Source organism: Schistocerca nitens, chromosome 4 (assembly GCF_023898315.1).
Source record: "Schistocerca nitens isolate TAMUIC-IGC-003100 chromosome 4, iqSchNite1.1, whole genome shotgun sequence".
In the NCBI taxonomy this organism is placed as follows: domain Eukaryota; kingdom Metazoa; phylum Arthropoda; class Insecta; order Orthoptera; family Acrididae; genus Schistocerca; species Schistocerca nitens.
Genome location: NC_064617.1, coordinates 375,345,712 through 375,368,394, shown reverse-complemented (window position 1 = coordinate 375,368,394; position 22,683 = coordinate 375,345,712). Strand labels below are relative to the sequence as shown.

Genomic DNA, 22,683 nt, shown 5'->3' with positions numbered 1-22,683 from the left:
CGGGTACTGTGAAACCCGCTCTATGCTTGTGCCATTGATGTACAGATTCACACCTCTAATATTCTTCCTGCTGATGATCATTGATTTTGTTTTGTGTCTGTTGATGTCCAGGTCGAATTTATTGTTTGTTTCAGAAATTTTGTTGTTTAGCTTCTGCAGCCCTTCCATTGTATCCGCAAACACCACGGTGACATCTGCATAACGAAAATTGCTGAGTGTGACCCCATTCACTAAGATTCCTTCTTCCACGTCAGGTATAGCTTCTTTGAATATTTGTTCTGAATACAGGTTAAAGAGTATCGGTGATACTATAAAGTCCTACGTGACGCCACGTCTTATTCCCACTTGTTCTGATCTTTTCTCAACACTGCAGATTGGTTCCAGTATAAACTGGCTATCATTCTTAGATCTTTCCATCAATTCCTGTTTTCTTTAGTACTTCTACCATTTGTTCACGCTTCACACGATCACATGGCGTCTGATAATCAACGAAGCAAGCAAATACATCACAATTGATCTCCCTACATCTTTGGATCAATACTTTTATACCAAATACTGCTTCTCCCGTGCCAACTGCATGTAGAAACCCGAACTGGTTGGGCGCTATTTGGACTTCACAAATCTTGTATATCCGCATGTGGATCACTTTAAGAAACAGTTTTAGCAGTTGGCTCATTAAACTGGTGTTACGGTAGTCCGCACATACTTCAGCATTCGGTTTCTTAGGTAGAGCAATGAACTCTGATGTAAACCATTTTGGAGCGATTTTGCCCCATGAGCAAATGTGGTTGAATACTTCTGTGATCATTTTTACTTTTTCTTTATTGAGTAGTTTGAGGAATTCTGCTTTTACGCCATCTGGCACAGCTGCTTTCCCTTCCTTCATTTGATGTATGGCCACTTCCAGTTGACTTACTAGAATATCTGGTCCCTGCGTGTCTAATATCTCTGGTTGTTGCCTCCTCTGGTCATCTCTGAATAACTGTTCTAGATATATCTCCCATTCTCTCTCTTTTTTTCTTCCTTATTGATTATGAGGTTGCCACTGTCATCTACTAGCTTCCCACTGTTCGATTTGTGATAATTTCCTGATGCATGTTAAAATCATCATACCTCCTCTGATAAGGCTCAATTCCTGCGCTTAATTCAGTTTTTCCTTGGCTTCTGTAAAGAATATTAATGAGCAATTACAACAGTTGTAGACCTGCTAGCCTGAGGAGAGGGTAAATCGAATTTATGACACAAAATCAAACCGAATCCTGCATAAATCCAGGCCAGATGGAGTGCAACATCATAATGAGAAGTGGATTCATACTGCCAGTTAATTATAAATGTATATATGTAATCACTGAAAGAATATGAAATACACCCTCAATCCACATTGCTTCAAATCGTTTCCTCTTCCCCTTCTGGGTGCTTCACGCTTTTGTCGGGCAGTACATAATATGAATGGGAACGATGCCATCACTGCTGAGGCCCACGAGAAAGACAGGCCACGGCGCGTACTTCGGTAAGGTAGGCCTAAAATCACTCGCTCGCTCATCTTGTGAGGGACATGTGGGTGCTATTCTGTCATTCTGCGCAACGGATTAATCAGAGATGTACCCTTTACCCTGTGGCTCCTGCAAGATGTACTTTCCACTCCCAAACTACTACAGAAGTCAGACAGACGCTCCTAACGTTCTAAAGAGAAATGCCTGAAAAACTTTCAGCAATAAATATCTTCTGGAGTCGTCCGCTGTAAGGAAATGACACAAAAATTCACGGAATTTCTTACGTAACTAGTGGGATGCTTGGGTACTGGAGTAGTGGTAGTTAGTGTAAGAAAAACATGAAACTAACGAAAATTATTATTTTTTTTTGCAAAAATTCGGACAAATCACAATGGCACTTTTAGTTATGAACTGAAGAAATTATTTCCGGGTTATTTTTGGAATGTGAAGTTACCTCTTAAGGATAGGATTCATTAATGAAATTTCTATACAAAGTTTAAGATTGTTGTTGACTTGGCAGAATGGCTGAGAGCCGCGCCTACTCAACTTGAATAATTATCCGTTAGAATGTTGCTAGGTACAGTTGAGGCTGTCGTATGTGAAATGCAGTGAAGTGTACTGTTGTGGAGGAAATACGGGGCTCGCAATAGCTGTAGCGCACAATAGCGTAAGCTGCGATGACTGCTGTCTGCGCCGCTCACTGCTGACAAATAAGATAATTCTCGTTCTATCTGGATTGACCTTCGACAATCAAACTCTCCCTACACCTTGATGAAGTGAAGGACTCCTATTCGCCCCTAGTCTAACTATTGGCGTGGCACACCAGTCAGATAACGAGTCCACTGCGATGCCACTCCGTTCACACCGCACAATAAGTGTGGCGGCCAACACAGTGAACAAAGCTTAATCGCAAGGACTCAATATAGAGTCGCACTGTGATTCGCTCTCGACAGAGGTGCTCTCCCATTGAGGTACTGAGGAGAGACTTGTTCCTCGCTCTTTGAGTTTGAGTACACATACGAGAGCACACGCTCTCGTTACGTGTTCTCGCTCCAAGAGCGACAATGGAATGCCCCCTCTCCACGCCAGACGTGAAGGGGTATATCTTTTTGTCTCTTCCATTACTCCTTCAGCTCAAGGCGTCAGGAATATCGTCTGCCAATCAGCATTGCTCTTCTAAAACGGGAGAATGACGTTTCGTTTAAGGCGACCAATCCAGAAATATGTAGCATTGGCGTTTGGCGTTTGCTGTCTCCTTGTGAAAACCTCCCACACAATGTAGCGGAATTTGCTTTTGAGCCGAACACGGGGTCGTTCTCCCTTTCACTTGGGCAAACGCTGTCTGCTCTAAGGGCGGTCACCGGCCGACATAGATAGGTTGACTCGTCTTCTGAAGGGACTGGCCTCCTGGCGTGCGGTTTGCCTCTCCCGAACTAAAAGCTTTTGTGACCGTCGTGTCTTGAATATGTGTGTGTATGCCAGCCTCGAGTATTTCAATCTCGGTGCGCACTTGCGATTTACTTGTTATTTGCAAATCGCTTACATGAATTCATGCAACATTGACTTTATCTTATCGAGTTTGGGTTCAAATGAAGGGTCTTGATGTGCAGAATATGTTTGTGAGGGCGGAATATGTAAGCAATTAAGGTCGGGAGACCACGAGGTCTTACAATCTCAGTAGACAAAATGCATTTCTAAACCTGTTAATTGCATATTCTACTGGAGTATGCCATTATGAACTCTTAATGATTAAGAGTGCTACAATAAAATTTAAGATCAATAATCGATATAAATGATAATACGGCTTGTTTATGGCATTTAGTCTCTCTTGCTTAACAGTTCTCGTTTCATAAAAGAAGTGGTGCTTTATGCTACTAATAATCATTCTGGCATGATTTTAATTTTATTGTACTCCAGCACAGCCATAACAAATTATAAGTAGGCCTATGGGCTTCCGATCATTGTAGGACTAATAACAGTAAAACCCCATAATAGCAGATTCCAGTAGAAGATGCAATTGTCGTTTGTACATTCACTCCCAACAGGTGCAGAAACGTAGTTTGTCTGTTGAGCGAGCAAACGAGCTCAGGCCTACCTTCGTGACGTACGCGCCACGGTCTGTCTTTCTCGTAGGCCTCGCATCATTGCATTGTGGCAGTTTATTTTAGTTCAGTTTCTGTACTTCACTCTTCATCGAGGATAACGTGGCGCATCTTGCCTGTACGGTTGCACCAATTAGGTGTCACAAGAGGAATGTATTTTCTTTATTATGTATCGGTGTGCTAATAAATCAAAGCTTTTAAAAAATACAGAAATACCAAATTAACTTGGATTCGTCTATCTATGGGACAGAGACTATAATGAGTCATAGGGCGAGATGGGTGGTATATCGAGAGAGCATCTGTGGAAAAAACTCACTGAAAACATCCTCGAATAGTGTAATTGGTATTGCATAGACCACAGAGTACAGATGAACAAGTTCAGCATATAATTTTAGCATCTACTATCAATGCAGTATATACCATACAGGCAATAACAGATTGCAATTTCCTTCACCTATTCATAAGCTCGTTTTCAGAAACTTTACATCAACGTTCCTATACAAAAGATTACAAAAGCAGCTTTAGAAACAGCACACACATCACAGCACCTGATTCTGGAATACGATTTGTTTATCGATTTTATGGAACTGTGGGTGTGATGTGTTATCCATACGCGTGCGACTGCAAAAAGCACAGTAGCAAGGATCATCTACTCCTTAACCATTCAATGCCGAAAACGTGTTCCTTCTCCGAACCTGTTTGAAGTGCGTAGCCTTGAGGCGAGGACGAGCGTGCGGGAAGACCTCGACAGTCTGCGTCATTCGTCTGTGTGAGCAGTGCGAGTAAGCATGTGGTCGCGCCGGCTCTGCATTGTGCTGGCTGTACTAGCGGCGTTCGCCAGCGCGGAAGACAACGAGTCTTCGACAGAAGTCTCCGTCACAAAGGGACCTCTTGCTGTCGATTTGCCGGACCGATGTCCAACTGGCACTGTTTCTGTTAACGATCAGTGCATCAAGACGGTCAGCTTACCACCGGTGAGTAAGTAGTTTACCTGTTCGAGTTGTTCAGCAATTTTTATCGGAACTTCAAGTTGACTTCGCGTCTGCACGCGCTGTCTCATCCAGAGTTATTAGTGCATTAGAACATAAACTTGCAGTAACCCCTACGTTAGCGTGGTAGAGTAATGGAGGTGTACGCGTGCGTGGAGAACTTGTTTGCGCAACCTGGATTAAACTCAAGTGATGGGACATGACGACACACATAAGTGAAAATTTAATTACTTCGTGTGTTGTATAGTATTGTATGTAAACCAGGGAACTACAAACGATGGAGAGGCTCCGTCCCCGTCGCAGCCGCAGTGGTCCACAACCCCACGACGACAACCGTAGTCCACTTCACCCCTCCGCCGCCCCACACCGAACCCAGGGTTATTGTGCGGCTCGGCTCCGGTAGACCCCCCCCCCTCCCCCCCACTAGGGAACGTCACACACCAGACGAGTGTAACCCCTACGTTAGCGTGGTAGAGTAATGGAGGTGTACGCGTGCGTGGAGAACTTGTTTGCGCAGCAATCGCCGACATAGTGTAGCTGAGGCGGAATAAGGGGAACCAGCCCACATTCGCCGAGGCAGATGGAAAACCGCCTAAAAGCCATCCACAGACTGGCCGGCTCACCGAACCTCGACAGAAGTCCGCTGGGTGGATTCGTGCCGGGGACCAGGCGCTCCTTCCCACGGCGGAAAGCCGTGCATCAGACCGCTCGGCTGACCGGTTGGGCTTAATTACCTCTTACTCAATGCACGAGCATTGTTATTACCTTTCTTGTTCTTACGCGTAAAACAGACACAAGGCGGCACAACTGCAAACTGTAACTACGTAAACAAAAAGAATGCTTTAATTGGAGGCTATTGTCTCGGAATCTTTAGCTGACTTTCAACCAAAACAAGTGGCCGGCATTGTCAAAGATTCACTTTATATTGCTAGTGGCCACGAGTAATGGAGGTTCGAATTTTGACAATGTCAGCCACTTGTGGTTGCGAAATATAAAAAAAAATCGTCAAACCGATGTTGACCGGAGATCCCGAGACGATAGTCAACCGGCAATATGTTAACAAGTGACCACGAAGGCCTCTACAGTTTTGTATAAATGGCTACGTCACATTCACTGTAAATCATTTGACATCCACTTTTAGGTAAATGCCCCTTCTTCAGCTTTGTACATCTGTTGCAGTTAGTCATACGTACCCAAGTTGCTCCTAATGTCTTCTAATCTCATCTATCAACGTACCAATGAGTCATGCTACCTGTTCTTTCTTATGTCTTGCAAAGCAGCTACATACTTCTTCAGTCCATCTAACGTTAATTTGCCTAGTTGTATCCCTCGAAGGTCTCCATTTCAGTTACATCACTGTCGTAACTACATCTTTCTCTCTAATGTGTTCCTTGACCCATTTTTTCGCTGAGGAACCCTTTGTTTTTGATCGTTTTTAATATCAGAACTTCAGGTCTCACGGCCATCGCTCGAAATCGGTAATATCCACTCTTAAAAGCCGGCCGGTGTGGCCGAGCGGTTCTAGGCGCTTCAGTCTCGAACCGCGCGACCGCTACGGTCGCAGGTTCGAATCCTGCCTCGGGCATGGACGTGTGTGATGTCCTTAGGTTAGCTAGGTTTAAGTAGTTCTAAGTTATAGGGGACTGATGGCCTCAGATGTTAAGTCCTATAGTGGTCAGAGCCATTTGAACCAACTCTTAAAAAAGTCTGACTAAAATTTTAGTTATAAAAATCGTATTTACTTCATCAAACCGCTGTCTATAACAGGATCATTAGGAACAGAGCACAATGACTGAATATGGCGTAAGATATTATCAGTGTTCTTTCAATATGAGCAGTCTCGCCATCCATGTTTATTATTTATCGAAACCACGGGAAACCTAAATTACGATGCCCAATTGGAGTTTTGTGGCTCGCTTTTTGCGACTTGGAATCCAATGGCCTGGTGAGTGAGCCACCTCACTCTGTAACTGACGTAAATAGAAAACTTGAAGAGTTTCTGTAACTTCTGTATTACATCATGTCATTTATATTTCGTTGCGTTGAATGTATAACTTGTGTTAGCCCTCTGTGTTCCAACAGCAGAACTACTTAGAATTGTTCGGTATAAACATTTTCATTAATGTTTAGTGTAATGCAAATCCTCGCGGATTACTAGCGTAGCATCAGCAGAGAATTCCTTAGAACCAAATCACCCCTCTGTTAGCCAAGTGTATTCGGCCAAGTTTTCAATATCAATTTCCATTTCTCTACGCATCTCCAAATATCTCCATGGCATTGCCATGGTTTTACGAAGTATAAATATTTACTAAAGAAAACCGTATAAACTATACAAAAATAGAAAACATAGTAATATAGTCTAGACAACTATCAAATTGGGTATTAAGATAAGGTATAAACATGTTATGAAACTATCATCCATTAAGTCTGAGGCAACCCATGTTAATTAAAATATAACCGACATTTTCTCATAGGCATACAACTAGCTCAACTGACGCAGCTGAAGTTTTCATTTAACAGAAGAAGGCAGCTGGATGAATCTCAGATCGCATACAAAAAAGGAAAAAAAAAGATTTAGAGTCAAGAAAAGCAAAAATTTAAAATATTTGTTCCTACAGTCATGAAGTTTATTTTATATCAAAATATCTTTTATTGCAAATTTGGAAGGCATTCCTGAAAATGGGGCACAATATAGTTGTGAAGGTTTAATGCCCAGATATTTTGCTTAGTCGGGACTGTTTAACTATCTGGTTAAGACACGTAACATATTGGTGAAATGGCACTCACAACAGGCAATTCCATTGATTTTCTTTTCTATGTAGCAGCTAAGTGAGTGTAAATAATAAAACAATACGTCTGTTTGCCTTCTTCCGCCATATAACAACTGTTATTGCACTAGAGAAGCTACAGCGTGCAATCCGGCAATGGACAACTATGTAGTACGAGTTTGTGACTTTTTTTTTTTTTTTTTTTTTTTTTTGCTGTTGATAGACAGTTTCTTACGTAGTCTGCACGACGGTTCCATGTTACTGTCACAGCACAGTAACAAAAAAAAACTTGAGTGAAATCTTAGGGGACTTCACTCCTAAGGTCATCAATCCCTAAGCTTACACAATACATAACCTAAATTATCATAAGGACAAACACACACACCCATGCCCGAGGGAGGACCCGAACCTCCACCGGGACCAGCCGCACAGTCCATAACTGCAGCACAGTAACAGACGTTATCCTTGTTCCAGGTACTATATGCGCTGTTTCTCAAAGATAATCCACCTTATAATCCAGATATGATTTCAGAATATCTGTACTAGTTTATTTTTCATTGAGTACTGCTTTTTGTATCTGCTTACGGTAGCCTGTCTGTCTGCTAAAATGACACGTTCGTGAAAAATAGACCTTGAAATACAAATAACAGGCAAATGAGGTAGTACTCAAAGGAGTCGAAGGAAAATACAGAATCAGAACAACAAATATTTCCCTGCCTTTCCCCGCGTCCGCCACTAACGGTGCTGGCGTTATCGGAAAATAAATGCAAATGATCATTGAATATGTGTAGTTTAAGTGACGTGGTACATCGCATAAGGTGGTGTGATTTCAGTAGTTCCTGTACAGTGTCGCGATAGTTCCTTGTCCTATGTTTACCCAAAAGTATCTTGCAGTTGCTTAGGAGGTACACCCATGCCGAGCGGTTCAAGGCTCTTCAGTCCGCAACCCCGCTGCTGCTACCGTCGCAGGTTCGAATCCTGCATCGCGCATGGATGTGTGTGATGTCCTTAGGTTAGTTAGGTATAAGTTGTTCTAAGTCTAGGGGACCGATGACCTCAGATGTTAAGTTCCATATTGCTTAGAGCCATTTTTAGAAGTACACCCAAGTCATCTTCCAACATCACTCAACAAATCAAGGAAATCTTCATCAGGAATTAATTAACTGGTATACTGTCCTACAAGTAAACCTTCCTTCATTTTGGGTTCACTGAACCTTGATTTCTTGCAAATACATGAATCTACGTGAAGTTTTTCCATGGATTTTTATCAATGGCTTTCAGTTTAGATGAGACCTAATTTAATGTGAACTACACATTGTCAGTCTCAGGCATAGTTTACTCAGAGAAGGCTATTTTCTCCATTATAGTAATTTTCCTGTCCCTGCTGTGATATTTGCGTAGAACATAGCAGTGATCTGTGTACTCGAGCTGTATGCGGATATGAGGGAACTGACCTCGTAATCTTCACCTATATGGCATTTGTATTTCTCACATTGAATAAGTGCGACTAGCAGTTCCCATATCTGTTCCTTGAATTACCTGCACGAGTATGGAACATAAGAAAATTTACTCTCATTGTAGAGACGTACTGCTTTCACACTAACTGCGCTACAAACTGTAAACAATCGTCTCTCATTTAATCTGATCATACCAGTGTCTCCGTAAAGGACTCGATATTACTTCAAAATGCAAATAGTGTGGCTCATTTGATACACATAGACCCTGAAATGTTAAGTTGTCCTGCTGATCACCTTCGCTGACTTCTACTTGCCCGCCACTGTACTCATCTTCACTGAGTGTCACATTCTCAGGACGCACTGGTACCGGCAAAGCTTCCCTGTGACTTTTTTTTCATCTCACAGTAGTAACTGCAACGTAAGCCCTCAATTATTTGATGGATGTATTCCAATATCTGTGTTCAACTACAGTTTTTACCCTTTATGGTTACCTCTAGGATGGTGGAAATTATTATCTGATGTTTTAACAGGTAACCTGGCATCCTGTCCCTTCTTCTTGTTAGTGTTTTCCACAAGTTCCTTACCTTGCCGATTCTGCGGAAAAAATTTCTCGTTCCTTATCTTATCTGACCACCTACTTTTCAATATTCTTCTGTAGAACCAAATTTCAAATGCATCATTGTCTTCTGTTCCGGTTTTCTCACAATCCATGTTGCACTACCATATAAAGCTATGCTCCCGACGAATAATCTCAGAAATTGCTTTCACAAATTAAGGTCTATGATTGGTTCAATTGGCTCTGAGCACAATGGGACTTAACGTCTGAGGTCATCAGTTTCCTAGAACTTTAAACAACTTAAACGTAACTAACGTGAGGACATCACACACATCTATGCCCGAGTCAGGATTCGAACCTGCGACCGTAGCGGTCGCGCGGTTCCAGACTGAAGCGCCTAGAACCGCTCGGCCGGTCTATGATTGGTACTTGTACATTCTATTGGCCAAGAATGTCATTTTTGTCATTTCCAATCTTATGTCTTCTGCTTCTTATGTCGTTTGCTCTCGAGGTACCAGTATTTCATAACTTAATTTACTTCCTGCTCCCCAGTTCTAATGTTAAATTTTTGGCTGTTCTCGATTCTGCTACTTCTCATTACTTTTGTCTTTCTTCGATTTACACTAAATCCATATTCTGCATTCGTTAGGCTGTCCATTCCATTCAACAGATCCTGTAGTGAGTTCATCAGTTTCACTGAGTATAGCTATGTCATCACAGAATCTTATCACTGATATCATTTCACCCTGAATTTTATTCCCAATTAATCCCACTTTTGAACCTTCCTGTCACTTCTTCTTTGATGTATTCGTTGAGCAGTGGGGATGAAAGATTGCATTCCTGTCTTACAACCTTTTCATCCCGAGCACTTCGTTCTTGATCCTCCACTTTTATTGTTCCCTCTTGCTTCTTGTACACACTGTAAATTACTCAACTTTCCTTATACCTCACTCCTACTTTTCTCAGAATTTCGAACACCTTGCACCACTTCACACTGTCGACGCTTTTTACAGGTCAATAAATCCTATGAACGTATCTTGATTCTTCTTCAGTCTAACTTCCATTACTAATCGCAAGAGCTTCTGGTGCCTTTACTGTGGGCTCCTGCCCACTCTTCTCGAATAGGGGGCCTAAAGGATGCTGCATTCTGGGAATGCTATACAACAATTCAAGCAAATAGCATTAGTACTTTTACTTCAATAAAGCAGATTGGCAATAAGTAACTTTGAACTTACAAAGGTGTCGCAAGCGATGGGCGACATGCAAACAATTTAGAGTCCTTTGCAGTTTACAAGGTTCATGAAATCAACTGATATGGATCACACGTCACTGCTATTGTAGTGCCGGCGTACTACTGTCCTAATACTGTCCTAATACTGAGCGGCCGAGGCTGGCAGTTGCGGTGCTTACATTCCCTTCTCGTAGAGGCCGCTACTGTCGTGGTGCGGTCCTAATCAGCGCACCGCTGGCGAACGTTATCTCACCGCCTTCTCTTCTCTTGCGTTCTTCATCTTCGTTAGGGCGCTTGCGGTTACGCCAGAACATTTACTTTTCGTAAAGCCAAACTGATGGCCCTATAACAGACCTCAATTTTCTATTTCTTTCTTCTGTATATTTCTCATGTCCCGTTAAACTGACGGTGAGATGATTCTTATGCTCCACGGGTCTTCCTATCTTTGGAACTGCGTGATTGATGTTTTTTCGAATGTTTTGTGTTATATCGCCATTCTCATACATTATACGCACCAAGGTCAGTAGTCGTGTTGCCACTTCCACTATTGATTTGAGAAATTCTGATGAACTTTTAGTATCTCTTCTGCCTTATTTGATCTTAAGTCCTCCAAAGCTATTTTAAATTCTGAATGTAATACTGTATTCCCTATAACTTCTCCTCAGCTACTGTTTCTCTTTCTACCAGGTCATCAGACAACACTTTCCTCTAATGCCTTCAGTGTAGTCTGTCCACCTATCCGCCTTCTACTCTGCGCTATGGGAGGAAGGATAATTGGCCCCCATTTTATCGATGGCAATCTAAATGGTGCAACGTATGCTGATTTCCTACGTAATGTTCTACCGATGTTACTACAAGATTTTTCACTGCATGAGAGAGTGGCGATGTACTTCCAACATGATGGATGTCCGTCACATAGCTCGCGTGCGGTTGAAGCGGTATTGAATAGCATATTTCATGACAGGTCGATTGGTCGTCGAAGCACCATACGATGGCCCGCACGTTCAACTTATCTGACGTCCACGGATTTCTTTCAGTGGGAAAAGTTGAAAGATATTTGCTATCGTGATCTACCGACAACGCCAGACAACATGCGTCAGCGCATTGTCAATGCATGTGAAAACATTACGGAAGGCGAACTACTCGCTGTTGAGAGGAATGTCGTTGCTCGTATTGCCAAATGCATTGAGGTTGACGGACATCATTTTGAGCATTTATTGCATTAATGTGGTATTTACAGGAAATCACGCTGTTCAAAATGGTTCAAATGGCTCTGAGCACTATGGGACTCAACTGCTGAGGTCATTAGTCCCCTAGAACTTAGAACTAGTTAAACCTAACTAACCTAAGGACATCACAAACATCCATGCCCGAGGCAGGATTCGAACCTGCGACCGTAGCGGTCTTGCGGTTCCAGACTGCAGCGCCTTTAACCGCACGGCCACTTCGGCCGGCCGAAATCACGCTGTAACAACATGCGTTCTCAGAAATGATAAGTTCACAAAGGTACGTGCATCGCATTGGAACAACCGAAATAAAATGTTCAAAAGTACCTACATTCTGTATTTTAATTTAAAAAACTACCTGTTACCAACTGTCCGTCTAAAATTGTGAGCCATATGTTTGTGACTATTACAGCGCCATCTATCACAAAGCGAAAAAAGTGGTCCAAACTAAAACATTCATACTTCTTTACGTGCCACACGAATATGTAGAAAAAGTGGGGGTTCCTATTTAAAAAAAACGCAGCTGATATCCGTTTGACCTATGGCAGCACCATCTAGCGGGCCAACCATAGCGCCATCTGGTTTCCCCCTTCAAGCTAGACAAGTTTTGTTCTTTGTAGTTCTTTCGTTTGACGCTTATTTCGTGAGATATTTGGCTCGGCCACGATTAATGGACCACCTTGTATAGCGTCAAGAAATTTCAAGCGTATCTCTTTCTTCCTTAATACTGCTGTACTCCAATTCTTTGCACGCTGGTACTTCTTGACTAGTCTCTTAAATTCAATCCACTCTTCATCTTACTGAATTGTGGTCTGAGTCTGTATCTAATTCTGGGTGCGCCTTATAATCCAAAATATGATTCCGGAAACTAACTATGATGTAGTCTTACTGGAATATTCCCGTATTTCCCGCCCTTTCGCAACCTATTCCTCCTCCTTTTGTGATTTTTGAACGGTATATTCGTAATTACCAGCTGAAATTTATTGCAGAACTCAATTAGTCTTACTCCTCTCTCATTTATTGTACAAAGTCCGCAACCTCCCGTATTCATTTCTTCTGCTCCTTCCCCTACAATAGCATTCCAGTTCCCGATGCCTGTTAGATGTTCATCGCCCTTTAGATACTGAATTAGCCGTTCTATATCACCATATACTTTCTCTATCTCTTGAGCCTCATCTTGGGACGTTGGCATCTGTACAAGAGATTCTGTCGTCGGTGTTGGCTTGCTGTAGATTCTGATGAGAACACCTCTTACACTGAACTGTTCAAAGTAACTCAATCTCTGCCCTACCCTACCCTACCCTACCTTCCCACTCACAACGAACCCAACTACCGTTACACCATTTCTGCTGCTGTTGATATTACCCTATACTCATCTGACCACAAATCCTAGCCTTCCTCCCATTTTACTTCACTGACCCCCACTATGTCTATATTGAGCCTTATTTTCCCTACCACTTTCTAATTTCTGATATTCCACACCCCGTCTCACAAATAACGTTGTACTTTCGTTTATTAATCAATCATTTTTTCATGGTCCCCTCACCATTGGCAGAGCATTCCTGGAAGTGCGAATGGGGGACTAGTCCGAAATCTCTTGCTAATGGAGAGATCATCATGATATTTTTTCAATTACTGGCCACATGTTCTGTGGATACACAACCCCATTGCCTTCTGCATCCTGATGCCTTTGATCACTGCTGAGTCTTCCGCTTTTAGGTTCAAAAATGGTTCAAATGGCACTAAGCACTATGGGACTTAACATCTGAGGTCATCAGTCCCCTAGACTAAGAAACCTAAATAACCTAAGGACATCACACACATCCATGGCCGAGGCAGGATTCGAACCTGCGACCGTAGCAGCAGCGCGGTTCCGTACTGAAGCGCCTAGAACCACTCGGCCACAGCGGCCGGCCCGCTTTTAGGGGTAGTTTTCCACCCCAAGGGCAAAAGATTGTCCTGACCCTGTGTGAGCTCCTCCGCCCTCCTTCACAAGGGCGTTGGCAGAATGTGGGGTGACTTCTTATCTTGGAAGTCTTCGGCCACCCTTGCTAATGATTTTTCTTCAATATGTAAGTTGTGGCGGGGTTCGAACCCGGGACCGAGGACGTTTCGATTAGTAATCAAAGACGCTACCCCCTTTTATAAGGGCTTTAAGATGTCAGGTCGTGGTTGGTGGAGGCAAAGATCCTCGGGATGTGATCCAAGGGATGAAATGATGTTTTCTAATTCTTCATGTTGATTTGCATTTTATTTTAATATATTTTTTGCGAGTAATAGATGCAAAACACAACATTAATAAACTGAAGGTACCATTTAACACATGCAAACGTAAAACGGCTAGATTTAATGGATTCGCTAGCAAACGGAAAACAGGACTCTGCAACGGCTCAATTCGAATGTATCCAGGTCAGCTTCTCGCTAACTTAGAATCGTCATGTAGTCCCTTAAGTACATCAGGTGTGAACATTAGTTCCAGAATCTTGATCTGCCACCTCATTTCACTTCTCGCACCCAGAACACAACAGCTAACCGGAAGTTCCGTGAATAAATAACCCAAGTAATTAGCAAAAGTGCTCTATATATCCCGTGTCGCCGCAAGATCATTTCTTGCTCTTGCTGTATGTAGCAGAAGTCCATGACGTCCTAGTCAAAGTAGCGACACATATAATACCTCGCCATCACCTTTATCCAGTTTACGTCGTTTGTCCTGGGTGGCCGGCCGGGATGGCTGAGCGGTTCAAGGCGCTTCAGTCTGGAACCGCGCGACCGCTACGGTCGCAGGTTCGAATCCTGCCTCGGGCATGAATGTGTGTGATGTCCTTAGGTTAGTTAGGTTTACATAGTCCTAAGTTCAAGGGGACTGATGACCTCAGATGTTAAGTCCCGTAGTGCTCAGAGCCATTTGAACCATTTTTGTCCTGGTGGTGGGAAAGTATATTTCGTCCAGGAAGAGTACGTCCTCAATTTTGATCACCGTGAAGGCTGTACGAGTTAAAAGGGCCAACATTTTCGTCGTGAGAAGCCAACACTCGATTGCCGTGCCACAAACAGAACGTCGGATTCGACGACTGTGCAGTGGGGTGAAATCGGCGTGTCGACCAGGTGAATAGAGGGCAGTCATCGACCGCAAATTTGCCGTTCATCGCTACGTACCACAAAGTACTTACCTCCGTAGAGAGAGAGGGAAGAAGAGTTTGTCTCCATATGGCCTGCCAGTGTATTTCCGTGTACTTTTGTGCGACCACGTTGCGAGGATGCTGTTGAAGGAAACTTCGATATACATCTTTCGTTGTGGGCAGCCTGATCTCCGGCAAACCACACTTAATGTAACTGTAATGGACTAAGAAGACCGCCGGCCGAAGTGGCCGTGCGGTTAAAGGCGCTACAGTCTGGAACCGCAAGACCGCTACGGTCGCAGGTTCGAATCCTGCCTCGTGCATGGATGTTTGTGATGTCCTTAGGTTAGTTAGGTTTAACTAGTTCTAAGTTCTAGGGGACTAATGACCTCAGCAGTTGAGTCCCATAGTGCTCAGAGCCATTTGAACCAACTAAGAAGACCTGAAGAGTGCGAGCGGTGCCGTGATGTGGCCAACATTGTCCGATGCGCAGAGTGATTGGGGAGGTCGGGGCACTTAGTCGATAACAGCGCCCATAAAGGTGACGAGCTCGGCTCTCCATAAGCGTTGCATCGCACTAAGAAATATCGCACGCGGCCTGCTCCTAGCTCTTAGGATTCCCATACCTCCCTCTCTCAGTGGCAGAGTAGCGTCAATGTATCATAGCGGGTTTTAAAAAAGGAAGTCAGAGCTCATTAAATGTTCGAATTCTAACTGTAATGCGATAACGGCAGCTATTAGCTTGTCGCGATCGTTGTGGGCAACAGCAGTAATTGCGCCTAATGACCTATTTTTGGTGCCAAATGGACGTTGACATACTGTGCATCCTGGAACATATCTGTTGCCGGCAGTGTGTGTTCTCGTATCAATGAGCAAATCTGCCGCAGTAGGAGTCGATAATTGTCCGCTGCTGTACGTCGTCTATTTCCGTGGAACACCACTCCCAGACACTTGAGAGTGGACACCTAGGTATTGGACAGTGATGTCTCTGACGGCAGCCCTCTGCCCGCTTCCATACATCGGGTCTTTGGTAGGTTAGTGTTACTACTCGCCACCTCCTCATACTGCTGAAGCCATCCCAGCGCCACCTGGATGTCGTCTCCTGACCTGACCAAATGAACGACGACGCCAGCGTATGCGCGGCATAGGAGAGAGGCGGTCCCTAATTGGGCGCCTTCAAGACGCCGTCAGAGGGTGTGTAGCGCTCGTGCAACAGTGACTGCTGGTAAGATGACCGAAGGGGGAAACCTTGCCACACTGAGCGCTGTATTGTTATAGGCTCTGGGCCAGCATCGTTTACCAACACTATCGAGAGTGCACCGAGAATCAACCGCACGATCGTGTCTACAGAGATGAGGTTTTTTCCCATCCGTTCCATGACCGCACGAAGAGACACATGGGCCACGCGGTCGAAAGCTTGATCGAAATCTACTGCCACCAGGGCTCCTTGTAAGCTACATGTCGTTATCAATGCTGTGACATCAGTGTATGCCACTAGTGCCGTGTGTATTTTGCACTCCGCACCTAGACACGTTTGATCGTATTTTGTTCTTTACTGCCGCTTGAAGACGGACACAAAGAATACGTGCAAAGATTTTGTGGTCTACGTTGGATAACATCAAAGGCCGGTAATCTTCTACGACCACAACTTGGTTTTGGAACGGTTATCACAATACCATCTGTGAACTCGGTTGGGAACAGTAACGTAGGTGTGAAGACTTCATTGTACATCTGTGACCATGTCGTTCCCATATGAAGAGCAAAGGTGTGGTAGAACTAAAGAGGGAATCCGTCCGGTCCTGAGATTTGGTTAACGCACCACACCTTAGACCAGTGTCCAGATCATCAACGTTAATTTCAGCCTTAAGGCAGTCCACTTCATTGGAATGCTCGGACGCTGGCATTACTCGCAGTACCCCTGCGTGTCCAGCTCTGTCCAGCTGATCCTCCGCATAGAAACAGCGATAGTGCTGAGTGAAAATAGACGGAATATCCTTCCATAACGTGGCCCGCAATCCAACGGTTATTTCGACGCCCATATAAGTGAAAGCCCCCACAGCCGCCTTTCTCTCACTACATAGTGTAATGACGGTCGTTCGTCGCCTAATCCATCGAACATCCTCGCTCGTGCTTTACCTCCTTTCATATTCACTGCTGTAAAAAGCAGCAGTTGTGCGTTGATATGTTGAACAGCCCGCTGGCGGTTGTTGGACGGAGTCTGCGTCACCAACTCACGTAGGGCTCTGAAATAAAATTCGGAAGTCGTCCGTTGCCAGTGTGAGTTATCTTCGAAAAATAGTGTGAACGTTCTGCGTAGAGCGAGTTTCACACAGCAGACCCACCATTTAATACATTGACGCCACGTTTCTTCAACCTCCCGGAAAGAGTTCCATACACCCTTGCTACGCCATATACTTTGTCGTGGCAGAGCTCTGGTGCAGGTGTAAACCTCATAGTCTATAAAGGCCATAGGCCACACCTTAGCGTCAATCCTACCGCTGTGAAGCCCACGCGCCACACTTGTCGTCTAGCTGAATGGCTTGTAAGGTACGCATTTCCGTGGCTGTAGCCGCTGCTTCTTTTCCCAGGTGTCATGCAGTGCAAGGCCCCGGACCAGCATTTGTAACGCCGGGCAGGCGACGATGTGTGGGCGTTGGTCCAGTGAAACAATGCAGGAACTACAAGTGGATGCCCAAACGTCGAATCGAACCCAATGTCTCAAAAGCTAGTAGAAGAGCTTGTCATGTTCCAAAGGAACATTCCATCGATCTTTTCAGCACTATAGGCACTGCCCTATCGCACTTATCCGGCGATGCCCGACAGTGACTTTCAGTTAAAATGTGCTCACTTGTAAGGGAACTACATAGTGAGTAGCCGGCCGCTGGTGGCCGAGCGGTTCTGGCGCTACAGTCTGGAACCGCGCGACCGCTACGGTCGCAGGTTCGAATCCTGCCTCGGGCATGGATGTGTGTGTTGTCCTTAGGTTAGTTAGGTTTAAGTAGTTCTAAGTTCTAGGGGACTTATCACCTCAGCAGTTGAGTCCCATAGTGCTCAGAGCCATTTGAACCATTTGAACATAGTGAGTGTTCGAGTACAGGTTGTGACGAAGGGACGAGGCAATGTGGAAATTTGGGTATGGCCGTGAATCGTGCACGAATAATCAAAGCGGTTGACAACTCGTGTAAATCAGAAAAACTGGGTTCGCGTCCCGCTCCTGCACAAAATTTCATTGTCGTCATTTCCTTATGTAGCTGATGGACTGATGATGGTCATATTCGCAACTGCGAACACATTTAGTGTATGTGATTCGTATACTTCACATATCGCGTGACACCACGTCATGTGACACAATAGTGCTGCGCCTAGTGCATAAAGTGAAAACTAAAGAGTGTGTGACGTTAATGTGTATGGGGGTAACGCAACGATGTGAATGACACCCCTTGCTCAAAAAGCCACGCCAATAAATGCCGCCTAAAAACCACCGGTTTTCTTGGAGTAAACTCGTTTTACTTTCACCTCATCTTAAGACACTTAAATTTACAAACGCGTCATGAACATTGTTTCTTTGCTTCTTTGTTAGAACACAAACTTGACATTTACATCGTAAATGAAATGTAGAATCAAATGCATCGAAGTTAATCGCCAAAACAGCTTGATGTTTATGGAATCCAGTGCCATCTACCACGAATGGGAAACAATTGACATGTAAATCCGATTAGCCGTCCGCTGTAACCGAGCGGTTCTAGGCGCTTCAGTCTGGAACTGCATGAGCGCTACGGTCGCAGGTTCCAATCCTGCCTCGATCATGGATGTGTGTGTGATGTCCTTAGGATAGTCAGGTTTAAGTAGTTCTAAGTTCTAGGGGACTGATTACGACAGATGTTAAGTCCCATAGTGCTTAGAGTCATTTGAACCATTTTGAAATCCGCTTAAGGAATGAAAATACAATGTTGACTCCTACCACGCAGGACGGTTAACAAGGAGGTGCCCCCTTCACTAATATTAACTTTTCACATAGAACATTTTTTTCGTATGATGCTCGGTTTTCGAGATATTTAGACTTTCAAGTTAAAAGAGACGCTCTGTGCACTATTTGACCAAAAGTGTCTAGATACTTATTAACTAGTGCGAGATGTGTTCACACTTTGGCTTTATGATGGACTGAACTGTGTTTGTGACACATTCAGTGAGGTGTCTGAATGCTTACTGAAGAACAGAAACCAGAGAACGTGAAGATGTCGACGTTCTAAATCATTTCAAAGGTGCTTCTTTGGATTCAGGTCAATCCGTTTCAGAAAAGTTATTGTCCACAAAATACTGACTCAAAGAAACTGCTTTATTTTAGAATGCATTGTTATGCTGATAAAATCAGCGTCAGCAAATTATTCCTGTGCACAGTACAAACTGTTGTAAAACATATGCAAATGCATCCACATTTAGCGTTTCTCGACGTATATAACAGAACCACATCCTAACCACGAAAAACACCACCATACACTAACACCACCTCTTACACTGAGGTGACGAAAGTCATGGAATACCTCCGAAAATGGTGTCAGACCACATGTTACCTGATGTACTGCAGCAACTCGACATTGCATCGACTGGCTCAACAAGTCGATGGAAGTCCCCTAAAGAAATATTGAGCAGTACTGCCTTTATAGTCGTGCATAAGTGCGAAATTGTTGCCGGTGCAGTATCTTGTGCACAATGCGACCTCTCGATTATAACCCACAAATGTTCGATGGGTCACTTGCGGACAATCTGAGTTACAAATCATTCGCTCAAATTGTCCAGAATGTTCTTCAAACCAACTGCGGAAATTTGTAGCGTGGTGACATAACATCGTTGTGTGGGAACATGAGTTCCATGAAAAGCCGCAGATGGTTTTCAAGTAGCCGAATACAACCATATTTACAGGCAATGACAGGTTCAGTTGGACCAGATGACCTAGTCCGTTCCACATAAACACAGCCCACACTATTATGGAGCCAATACCAGCTTGTACAATGCCAAGGGATTGACAACTTGGAACGTGAGGTCTGCGCCACACTCGAATATTACTATCAGCTATTACCAGCTAAAATTAGGGCTTATCTCACCAGGCTACGGTTTTCCAGTCGTCTATTGTCGAACCGATATGGTAACGAGCCCAGGGGAGGCGCTGCAGGCGATTGGTTGCTGTTAGCAAAGGTACTCGCGTCGCTCGTCTGCTGCCAACTCCCGTTAACGCCAAATTGACCCATCACTGTCCGGACGGATACATTTGCCATTCTTCCTAAATTCATTTCGACTGTTATTTCATCCAGTGTTGCTTGTCTGTTAGCTCCGACAACTCATACTGAACCCACTGCGTTATCCGTGGTGTGAGGTAATGCTTAAAATTTGGTATTCTCTGCACAGTCTTAACACTGTAGATCGCACAATACTGAATGCGTTAAGCGTGTAGCTCCAGCTACCATTCCGCGTTTATTTATTCCTGTCGTGCAGTCATAATAACGTTGGAAACAGTGCCATATGAACCATCTGATTACAAGTAACAACTCAACCAACGCTCTGCACGTTTATATCTTGCGCACACGATTCTGCTGCCCTATGTATACGTTCATATCACTCGCCCTTGAAGTTTGTCATCTCAGGGTAAGGAAGACTGTGGAGGAATAGCAGTCCGCTCTTCCTCAAGAGCCGAAACAAGAGAAGGCAGTGGTGTTGTAGGATGAGATGTGGAGCGAATTCGCGCTACGAATACATCCCAAAGGTGTCCCATTGGGTTCAGGAATGTTATTGCCCACGAAACATCTTTACATGGATGGCACTTCATGACAAGGTGCACTTTGATACGATCATCGTCTCCCAAATGGTTTAATGTAGCCCACTCTGCGTACACACTCTCTGTGATGGCTCGATTGCTGGTAGGCTTCCGAACTCGGGAGTCATGCCATCCGCTGTTTTCAAGCGTTTTATTACAACTAGTCTCAACAATGCCTGACGGTCTCTGTCCGTTAATCTGTAAGGTCTGCTAGATTTTGGTTTTATTGTTGTTGCTTCGCGTTTCCAGTTCACAAGGACGTCACCAACAATCGACTTGGACAGCTTTAGGAGGGTTCAAATATCCGTGATCGATTTTTTATTCAGAGGACTTCCAATGGCTTTCGCCTGACCTGTTCTGCTGATTCTGCTTCGCTACTGACAGCAGAATTCTTGCCCGCCCTTTCTGTAATGATGGGTCGGCCTCTCGTGTCATCTAGCGATCATTTCCGCATTACATAGGTGTGTCTACATCAGGTGTGTATATACATTCCGCTCTTACACTGAGGCGCCAAATAAATTGCTATATTTCAAATAGAAGAATAGAAGAATTTGGCACTGCGGCCGGCAACGCCTATGTAAGACAAAAAGTGTCTGCCACAGTTGTTAGATCGGTTACTGCTGCTATAATGGCACGTCATCAAGATGTAATTGAGTAAGGAGGTGGTGGTATAGTCGGCGCACGAGAGATGGGACACAGCATCTTGGAGGTACCGATGAAGTGGGGATTTATCCCGTACGACCATTTCACTGGAGTACCTTGCATATTAGGAATCCGGTAGAACATGAAAGCTCCGACATCACTGCGGCCGGAAAAACATCCAGCAAGAAAGGACCAACGACTACTGAAGAGAATCGTTCAGCGTGACAGAAGTGCAAACCTTCCGCAAATTCCTGCAGATGTCAGTGGTGGGCCATCAACAGGAGTCAGGGTGCGAACCATTCAATAAAATATCATTGATATGGGCTTTCAGAGCCGAAGACCCACTCGTGTACCCTTGATGATGACGTCATGGCACATAGCTTTACGCCTCGCCGCGGTCCGTCAACATTGACACTGGACTGTTGCTAACTGGAAACATGTTGCCTGGTCGAGCTAGTCTCGTTTTAAGTTGTAACGAGCGGTTGGACGTGTACGGGCATGGAGACAACCTCATGAATCCACGGACCCTGCATGACAGCAGGGGACTGTTCAAGCCGCTGGAGGCTCTAAAATGCAGTTGGAGTGATGTGGGACCAGTGATACGACTAGATATGACTCTGACCAGTGATACGAACGTAAGCATCCTATCTGCCCACCTGCATCCATTCATGTCCATTGTGCATTCCGACGGACTTGAGCAATTCTAGCAGGACAATGCGACACCCCAGACGTCCAGAATTAATAAGGAGTGGCTTCAGGAATACTATTTTGAGTTTAAACACTTCCTCTGGCCACCATACTTCCCAGACATGAACATTATTAAGGATATTTGGGAAGCGTTTCAACGTGATGTTCATAAGGGATTTCCACCCTGTAGTGTTCGTAGCAACCCGTGGTCTAGGAGTAGCGTCTTTGATTCATAATCAAAACGTCTTCGGTGCCGGGTTCGATCCCCGCCACTGCCTAAATTTTGATAAATTATCAGCATTGGCGGCCGAAGACTTCCGGCATAAGAAGTCAGCCTGAATCTGCCAACGGCCTTGTCAAAGAGGGCGGAGGAGCGGATAGAGGTTCAGGGTACTCTCTTGTCCTAGGGGTGGGAAATTGCCCCTAAAGGCGGAAGAATCAGCAATGATCAACGACATTAGGATGCAGAAGGCAATGGAAACAGCTGCATTAAAGACACGTAACGTGTATCCACAGGACATGTGGCCTGTAATTGAAGAAGTATCATGATGATCTCTCCATTGGCAAAAGATTCCGGAATAGTCCCCCATTCGGATCTCCGGGA

The 22,683-nt window shown here is 44.3% G+C and overlaps 1 long non-coding RNA gene across 1 annotated transcript in view; it reads left to right on the top strand.

Moving 5' to 3' along the window:
- The first annotated feature begins 4,357 nt into the window (after positions 1-4,357).
- LOC126251954 (uncharacterized) overlaps positions 4,358-22,683 on the top strand; it is a 105,995-nt gene continuing 87,669 nt past the window's right edge. The window contains exon 1 of the long non-coding RNA XR_007545811.1: positions 4,358-4,569. This is a non-coding gene — a long non-coding RNA (uncharacterized LOC126251954). The remainder of the gene's footprint in view (positions 4,570-22,683) is intronic.